Source organism: Mauremys reevesii, unplaced genomic scaffold (assembly GCF_016161935.1).
Source record: "Mauremys reevesii isolate NIE-2019 unplaced genomic scaffold, ASM1616193v1 Contig79, whole genome shotgun sequence".
Classification (NCBI taxonomy): domain Eukaryota; kingdom Metazoa; phylum Chordata; order Testudines; family Geoemydidae; genus Mauremys; species Mauremys reevesii.
Window position 1 is genome coordinate 9,991 of NW_024100894.1, and position 9,501 is coordinate 19,491.

At 53.8% G+C, this 9,501-nt stretch overlaps 1 long non-coding RNA gene across 1 annotated transcript; it reads left to right on the top strand.

Moving 5' to 3' along the window:
* The first annotated feature begins 666 nt into the window (after positions 1–666).
* LOC120394798 lies at positions 667–6,992 on the top strand. Its single transcript, XR_005592407.1, has 3 exons — positions 667–754; positions 6,163–6,244; positions 6,674–6,992. It is a non-coding gene; the product is annotated as an uncharacterized LOC120394798 (long non-coding RNA).
* Positions 6,993–9,501: the final 2,509 nt, after the last annotated feature.

A 9,501-nucleotide genomic window follows, 5' to 3' on the forward strand; every position in this document is an offset into this window, starting at 1 on the left:
GAAAGTGACTCTGCACCAACAGCCCCTTCTTGTCCCAGCTCTGCTGTCGGGCGGCAGGGGGTCTGCGAGTCCTAGAGCTGCTGCCCGCCCTGACCTCCCTGGCTTTGCTCCCCTCAGCGCCTGCGGAGTCCAGCCTGCTCCAGCCTGCCTGGGGCTTTGACTACACTGGCGCTTTGCAGCGCTGCAGAGGGTGTGTTTTCACACCCTGCTGCAGCGCTGCAAATTTCCAAGTGTAGCCCAGCCCTGAGTCACTCGGGATTTCAGCTCCCCTCCCCCCGGCAGCCTCCCCCCTCCCCTTCCTCATTCTGCCTCCATCCAGGACGGTGGCATGAGAGAGTGGGGGGTGGGAACTGGCTGGTGCTTTTTGCTGCTGTTGCGTTATGTCCCCAGCCGGGCAGGTCTGTGGCGGGCGGTGCTGGGCAGGGGAATTACTGAGAACCCAGCGATCCCTGGGGGCAGGAACAGCAGCTCGGGGTGGGGCGGCACTGACACCCCTGCACTGGCTCACCCAGCAAACTGCCCCTGCCAGGCCAGCTCTAGGCCCTGCGGGGCTGGTACTTTAAGAGAATTTGCTCCGCCCCAACCAGCCAGGGACGCGGACCGTTACTTTCACTTTTGAAGCGTGTATAAGCCCCAGGCGTGGGGGCTCGGGCCCGTCAATTCAGCTACAGATGTCACACCGGTAACGCTGACGGATCCGGTCCCAAACCCTCCGGCTCCGTGACCCGTGTGCGGAACTGGGGCTGCAGCCTCGGTGAGTGACATGGGGACCAGGGCTGGATTTAGGGGCAGGTAACCGAGGCGACTGCCGGGGTGCCAGGCGGGGGGGCGCCGGGCTCGGGGGCTGTTTGTTGTCAGCGGTAAAAGGAAAAATCGAACGTGTGAAGTGAAATGTTCCAGGTTTTCCTGCGCTCTGCAGGAATTTGCTGCTTAGGATGCGCTCTGCAGTCGCACAGAAACTGAGCATGCTCAGTAACATCTGCTTAAGCCACCGCCCTTCACCTGGTCCTCGCTAGGGGTGAGATTCTGCTTGTGGCTTTTTACAAGGGTTAAAAAGGGGCAAAGGGGGCGAATTGGAGCAGGGGGTGGCCAGGGTCTGAGCAGGGGACGAAAATTGACTAGTCAGGGGGGTGAAACAGCTAAAAGCAGGGTTAGGAAGGGGCTGAAGGGCAAAATCAGGGATGGGGGTGGAAGGAGTGGGAGCTACGCCCTGGGGTGCGGGGGTGCCAGAGGGTAAAACCCTGGAACTGGCTGGGGCAGTGGGGTGGGTGGCAAGTTTGTAGAAATTTTGGTGGTGCCCAGAACCCGCCTGCCCCAACTCTGCCCCCCCAAACTCTGCCTCCACCTGCCTAAGGCTCTGGGTGGGGTTTCGGGGGGAGGTATGGGGTGCAGGTCCTGGGCTGGGGATTAGGGTGCAGGAGGGGTGCAGGCTTTGGGATGGAGTTTGGGTGCAGGCTCTGGGCTGGGGGTGGGGGTGTAGGAAGGGGTGAGGGGTGCAGGCTCTGGGAGGGAGTTTGGGTGCTGGGTGCAGGCTCTGGGCTGGGGCAGGGGGTGAGGGGTGCAGGCTTTGGGATGGAGTTTGGGTGCTGGCTCGGGGCTGGGGGTGGGGCATAGGAAGGGGGAGGTGGTGCACACTCTGGGAGGGAGTTTGGGGATAGGACAACCAGTTCTATAAGGGCTGCTAAATTTAACAAAGCTCCGGCCCAAGCTCACTTCCTCCTCTCTGCCCTGCCCCTTTCTCCTCCCCTCCCTGCTTCCCGTGAATCAGATGTTCACGGGAAGCCTGAACAAGCAGCAGGCAGGCAGGTAAGCTGGGGCAGGGGGGAGGGGAGGTGCGGCTGGGCTCCTGCCCCGGGCTCTGGGTCCGGCCGGGCGGCGCGGTGGGGGCTGGGCTCCTGCCACCCTGGTCCGGGCGGCGCGGCGGGGCTGGGCGCCTGCTGCCCCGGAGTCCGCGTCCGGGTCCGGCCGAGCGGCGCTGCTCAGCTCCTGCCCCGGCGTCGGGCTCCAGCCCCAGACCAGCTGGGCCCCATCTCCAGGCAGCAAGGTAAGGGAGCAGGGAGGGCGTGTTGGATAGAGGGCAGGGGAGTTGAGGGGGGTGGATTAGTGTTGGAGCAGTCAGAGGGCAGGGACCAGGGGGATTGAACGGGGCAAGGGTCAGGGCAGTCAGAAAGGAGCAGGGGTTGGATGGGGCAGTCTGGGGCAGTTACGGGTAAGGATTCCAGGGACAGTCAGGGGACAGAGAGACGGGGGGGTGGGAGGGGGTCGGGGCCCCGGGTTGCCATCAGGAATGAGAGAAGGGGTTGGATGGGGTGGCAAGGGGCAGTCAGGGGACAGGGAAGGGTGGATAGGGCATGGTAGCAGAGGGCTGTCAAGGAACATGGAGGGGTTGGATGGGACAGGAGTGGGGGCATGACCCCTCTTGGGGTGAGGAGGAGGGAACTGGTTGTTAATATTTTGGCAGCTCATCACTGGATAGGAGAGTGCAGGGTGAGGGCTGTGGGAGGCTGAGGATGAGGGGTTCATGCTGTGGGGGCTCAGGGCTAGGGCAGAGGGTGGGGTGAGGGCTGTGGGGCTAAGGATGAGCGGTTCATGCTGTGGGGGCTCAGGGCTGGGGCAGAGGACCAGGGTGCAGGGGATGAGGTTGGGGCTGAGGGGTTCATGATGTGGGGCTCAGGGCTGGGGCAGAGGATTGGGGTGCGGGGGGATGAGGGCTCTGGCTGGGGCTGGGGGATGAGGGCTTCATGATGCAGGAGGGGGCTCAGGGCTAGGGCAGAGGTTTGGGGCCTGGGGGGCTCATGATGTGGGGGGACTCAGGCTGGGGCTGAGGATTAGGGTGCAGCCTGCCTTGCCATTAGTGGAGGGCAGGCACTAGGATTATGGGGCAGCAGACAGCAGTTCTGCAGGGAGCCGATCTCCGACAGCACAGAGCAGGCAGGGGAGAGGTGCGCGCTGCTTTTTGTCAGGCAGGGATGCGGTGTGGCTCAGGGGGGACACACGGGAAGAGGGGTGGCAGGCGGGGGCTGGGACCTGCTCCAGGCAGGGACGCAGTGCGCGGGCGGGTGGGGGAGAGTGGAGGCCCGCAGTGTTGGGTCCCGATCCAGGCAGGGCCAGGAGAGACCCAGCTCCAAATACTGCTGGAGCAGGGCCCCAGCCCTGACTATTCCTGGAGCCCGGCACCGCACACATATATAACCTGCCGCCCATGGGCAGAGGGTGGGTGCACCAGAGGATTTTATTTCCCCTCTCACAGACAAAAACTTCACACCATTGGCTTCCCAGGGCTGGGTTCTTAAAGGCACAGGCATCCCAATGCCTAGTCACTGCAGCTTCTCTTTGATGTAACCTACTGAGCTGCTGCAGCAGGAGACTTTATTCAGTGAGACCAGGCCTTCCCTACAGCCCCCCGCCTCCACCCCAGACTTAGTGAGGGACAATGGGGCCAGGGGGTATTATGTCATTCAATCATTCAACCCATAAATAGCACACATTTTGCCACACTGAACCCCAACAGTAACCTAGCTAATAATAATATAAAATAATTTCAACTCATATAATGAAAAATGTGTATACTGTATATGAGATGATATGAGAAATGAAATGAGCTTGCTTTGGGATTTTACAAGGCACTTATATCATTTAAAACACATTTGGTACCTTGAATAATGATAACACTTCTTGCAAATCACATAAATAGGGATCTCATGGTCCCCTTCCCTCACCCATTGCAAAGGCACAGGGGTTATTGCTGGCTGCCCTAGGGCTGCAGAAAACCCTATGGGCAAAACATATGGAAAGAACAGGATCAACTTATACAGAGAGCTGAAGGAGACTCCCATAGTGCATTAACTAACACTTAATAAATACATCAAAATTAAATACATTACAGAGATAAGAGCCTGTCATGACAGACTTTACTTCATGAGAAGGTCCAGAGAGAGAAGACCCAGAGGGAGTAATGGGAGGGGCAATCCTAGGGAGATCAAAGGGGCTGGTGGAGGAAACAGACAGAGAACAATGGTAGAGGCAGAGTCACTGCAGGGTTGACCCAGTCTTCTGCCTCTCCCTGTGGGTGGAAACACTGATCACTATCACTATAGGAGGGACCAGTAGAATGGAATGCCCAGAAGAATGAATGACTTGAGGACAATTTCCTGAGGGACCCTTACCCTTGCAGAGCTTTTCTGGCTCCAACCTTTACATTTCTACACAGCGTGGTTTTGCCCACAGAAATAAAAATCTGCACATCTTCCATGTGGTTTTGGACCAATGGAAAAAACCAGGTACAATTCAAGTGACTTTTAAAATTGCCTATGAAACCGAGTTAACAAAATAAATGAGCTTATGAACAATCAGAAAATCTACTTCTCAAGTGAAAAAACTATAACTGGACTTCTTGGCAAAGACTTAGTTTGTGACTTCTCCTGTAAGAAAACTTACAATCTGGAAAGGAAGAGTAGACTGAATTATTTGCCTCAGTGAAATTAAATACCCAGAGAATTGCTGGGCCTGTGATGATGATAACCAGGGCTTGCTCACCTGTGGCTCCCCCCACACACCGTGCTGTGGCGGCACGGCCAGGCAGGTCTGCATCTGCAAGCAGGCACTGCCACAGGTGCAGCTCCCATGGGCCCTGTTAGCCAATAGAGTGGGAGCCTCCTGGCCAATGGAATGGGCTGGGCTGGGCTGGGCTGGGCTGGGGGCAAAGGCAAAGGGAGATTGTCGGGAGCTCTGGAGGGGGGGAGGGGCTGTGTTTGGCACAAAGGGGGGGCTCTCTGGAGAGTGGTGACTGGGGCACTGGGGCTTTGGGGGTGGCTCGGGGTGTCTGAGGGTGGTGTGGGTCTCTGTGGGGCGGGGGGGAATGATGGATGGAGCCAACCACAGCCCAGGTCTGCTCTGCAGAGGGGGTGTTGCTATAGCCCCGTCAGGAAGCCCCCTCTGTATTTTATGCCAGCCCTGGGATGTCCATCGCTGCTCCTTTCCCCTGCCCATGGCTCCATCTGTCCCCACAACACCCCTGGCTCACTGGCTGTGTCTGTCTGACAGTGACACGCTCCTGCTGCTCACTCTGCCTGTGGCTCACTCCCACTCCCTGCTGTGTCAGCGCGGCCAGGCAGCCCTGGCACCGCCCACTGCAGCTCCCATTGGCTGGGGTTCCCGGCCAATGGGCTGTGAGTCAGGTCAGTGCTGGGGCCTCCCCTCAGCACACAGCGACTCCGAGCTGCCCCTGAAGTGAGAGCGCCCCACGTTGCTGACCCATGGCACTGGGACCCCCAAAGCATGGGGCCTGGGGCCCAAACATTGATGGATCTGGAGTATTGGTGAAGTATTGGTGGAGCATGGGAACCACGGGCCCATATAACTCGCCGCCTATGTTGGCTGCATCTCTGACACCACACAACTTAGAAGAGTTAAATGCTTGTCAATTGAACCCCAAACAGATGGCTGCTTGTGCATTTGGTGGAGCTGCAGACTTCTCTGGAAGACATAGTGGAGTACAAGCTTTGCTCAGAGAAAAGTGTAACGCTAATCTCTCTAATACACACTGCAGAGGCCTTATACTCCAACTAGCACTAGAATGAGCTGCAGAATCTTCAAAAGGCATTTAAAAAGCTATACACTGAATCAGGTATCGGGGGTAGCCGTGTTAGTCTGTATCCACACAAAAAAAGAGGAGTCCGGTGGCACCTTGAAGACTAACAGATTTATTTGAGCATAAGCTTCCATGGGTAAAAAACCCACTTCTTCAGATGTGTGGAGTGAAAATTACAGATGCAGGCATTACTATATTGACACATGAAGAGAAGGGAGTTACTTCACAAGTGGAGAACCAGTGTTGACAGGCCATTTCAATCAGGATGGATGTCATCCACTCCCAATAATTGATGTGGAGGTGTCAATACCAAGAGCGGGAAAGTTGCTTTTGTAGTGAGCCAGCCACTCCCAGTCGCTATTCAAGCCCAAATTAATGGTGTTAAATTTGCAAATGAATTTTAGTTCTTCAGTTTCTCTTTGAAGTCTGTTTTTCAAGGTTTTTTTTGTTCAAGTATGGCTACTTTTAAATCTGTTATAGAATGTCCAGGGAGATTGAAATGTTCTCCTACTGGCTTTTGTATGTTACCGTTCCTGATGTTCAATTTGTGTCCACTTTATTCTTTTATGTAGAGACTGTCCGGTTTGGCCAATGTACCTGGCAGAGAGGCATTGCTGTCACATGATGGAATATATCGCATTAGTAGATGTGCAGGTAAATGAGTCCCTGATGAGGTGGCTCATGTGGTTGGGTCCTATGATGGAATTGCTAGACTAGATATGGGACAGAGTAGGCAACGAGGATTGTTACAGGGATTGGTTCCTGGGTTAGTGTTTCTGTGGTGTGGTGTGTAGTTGCTGGTGAGTATTTGCTTCAGGTTGGGGAGCTGTCTGTAAGAGAGGACTGGCCTGCCTCCCAAGGTCTGTGGGGGTGAGGGATCATTTTCCAGGATAGGTTGTAGATCGTTGATGATGTGCTGGAGAGGTCTTAGCTAGGGGCTGTACATGATGGCCAGTGGTGTTCTGTTATTTTCACTGCTGGGACACTGGTACAGTTGGTCAGTAATAGCACAGGACAATGATACAAGGACAATGTCTGGTGATTTGGGTGAAGTGAGCTGTTGGGTCTTCATTTATTTCATAGGGAACTGGAGCCCACATCACCCCATCCACCATCACAATCGGCACTGATGCAGATGCTGTTTGGCATCTCAGCACAGAGGTGAAACATCCACTGGACACAGAGTGACTGATTCAGATCTCTAGAGGGGCCCCTGCCCTTGGGGTCTCAGTCTGTGCATGAAGTGAACGTGGCCACAGACTCTGCTAAGTTGTTTTATTTTACTTGTACCAGGAAACTTATGAAGGAAACTGACACTGTGAAGAGGGTTTTCTCTGCTGATCTTGGGCTGCTGCTGAGCTTCTGCCAGCTGCCTGCCCTTGTCACACTCCTCACAACCAAAACTTTGTAGGGGTTTGTCTCTAGTGTGGTGGGAAGCCTGGGCAGGTGGGTGTTCAATAAACATTATTTTCCTTATTACAGCTGGGCCCAGCGTATTCCTCTGTTCTTAGGCTGCAGAATTCACCTCTTGCTGCAGATATTGGGCTCCAGAATCTCCATCTGCATCTTCAGAAATCACAGGGGGGATTTTCAAAACCCCATAAAACATTTGGATGCCCAGTTCCCATTTGAAATTAATGGGAATTGGGCACCCAATTCATATAGACTTCAAGGGCAGAAGGGGTCATCATGATCATCTAGTCTGACTTCCTGCACATTGAAGGTCGCAGAACCTCACCCACCCACTCCTGTAATAGACCCCTAGCCTCTGGCTGAGTTACTGAAGTTCTCAAGTCATGACTTAAAGACTTTAAACAATAGAGAATCCACTATTTACTCTAGTTTAAATCAGAAAGTGACCCGTGCCCCAATGTGCAGAGGAAGACAAAAACAAACAAACAAACAGGGTCTCTGCCAATCTGTCCTAACATTCCTTCCTGACCCCCAAAATGGTGATCACTTTGACTCTGAGCATGTCAGCAAGACCCACCAATCAGACACCTGGGAAAGAATTCTCTGTAGCAACTCAGAGCCCTCCCCATCTCATATCCCATCTATGGCCATTGGAGATATTTGCTACAGTCACAGATGGGGCATATGGCACTGTAGGCAATGTCATCATACCATCCCCTAGGTGGCTGTGAAACCTCAGCCTAAGTTTCTATCTTTATGGTTGCAGAGATGACTTGGAAAATGGGAACAGGCAATGACTGCCTGAGTCTGCAGACAGCCTAAAACAGCAGCTCTGAAAAGAGAGAACTGCACCAGGCATCTGAGTCAAGGCCCCATGGAGCTTATGATGATATGGTATATTATATGTTGTATTAATGTGGCTGGAATCAATGGGTCCAAAGAACCAAAGGTGTTAACATGACCCTGTCACTTTCTAATATTAAGCACTTTTAAACAAGGTTTGGGGTTTGGTTTTCAGAGACCTCAGGCTGCTGAGTCCCATGGCAAACACACCATGAAACATCCTGTAACCCCTTTCGGGTTTAGAGAGCACGGCCCCTTTAAATCTTTTTCCCGGGGGGAGGGGGAGAGGAAGAAAAAGGAGGGAAACTCCAGGGGGCGGCACTGGAGCTCCAGGGAGAGAGAGGGGAGCAGCACAGCTGGCCCTGCAGAAGGAAGCAGAGGGAACCTGCCTGAGGAGGACAGGCCCGATCGGGGACAGCCCAGGACAGGAGCCAGGAGAAGCACTGTGCTGGGGGGAATCCCCCGAGAAGGACAGGCCAGAGCTGCGTGGGGCTGTGAGTACTGGGGCTTGTGACTCTGCACTGGGAAGAAGTGCGGGGGGGAGGCTGCTAGATAGTTAAGTGGGGAGGGGGTCGCTCTGTGTGGCTTTGCAGAGAGCAGCAGAAGAGGGCACCGGAGGGGTTTGCTGGGGAGAGTTCACTGGCGCCGAAGACGACCAGGAGCACCCAAGACTCACCACCGGACTGGAACTTTGTTCAGGCCTCCTGAACTCCGTGTGCAGACACATTGCTCAGCGTCTGCCCTTCCAGACTGTGCTACCACTGGGCCCGTGGGGCCTTGGTTTGAATGCAGCCCTGTTTTACTGCTCCCCCTATATTTCCCCTTGTTGTTTTTCTCCTCTCCCTCTGTAAATAAATATCACCCTTTGTTATGTCCATTGTACTTTTCCTGTGGGTGTGTGTTCACTCTGGGGGGTTTGGAACAGGTGCCCCTGGGGTGGAAGGGATTTCTCCTGCTGCCTTCCTGCGCGCGCTGTCTCTTGGCCAGAGCTGCCTGCAGAGCAGACTCCATCTTGGCCACGAGGGCGCTAAAGTTACAATCCTTTAACCTTTAATAAAAGATACAGAAAAGAAGGACAAACAGTTAAAACATCTGAAATTTAAAGTATTGAGTCAAGCTCTCATTTTAATAACATGCCTTGTTTCCGTTAGCTGCAGAGAGATTTTAGAAGGGAGCACCCCCTGTATGGCAGTCTTTATGGTTTCAGAGTGGTGGCCGTGTTAGTCTGTATCAGCAAAAGCACCAAGGAGTCCTTGTGGCACCTTTAGAGACTAACAAATGTATTTGGGCATAAGCTTTTGTGGGCTAAAACCTACTTCTCAGATGCATGGAGTGAAAAATAGAGTAAGCAGTTTACAGCACATGAAAAGATGGGAGTTGCCTTACCAAGTGAGGGGACAGCGCTAAAGAGGCCAATTCAATTAAGGTGGAAGTGGCCTATTCTCAGGCCTGGTCTACACTAGGAGTTTATGTCGTATTTAGCAGCGTTAATTCGATTTAACTGTGAAACCGTCCACACCAGGATTCTAATTAGTTCGCTCTAGAGGGCTCTTTAGTTCGACTGTACTCCACCCGATGAGGAGTAGCGCTAAATTCGACATGGCTATGTCGAATTAGGCTAGGTGTGGATGCAAATCAAACTTAGTAGCTCCGGG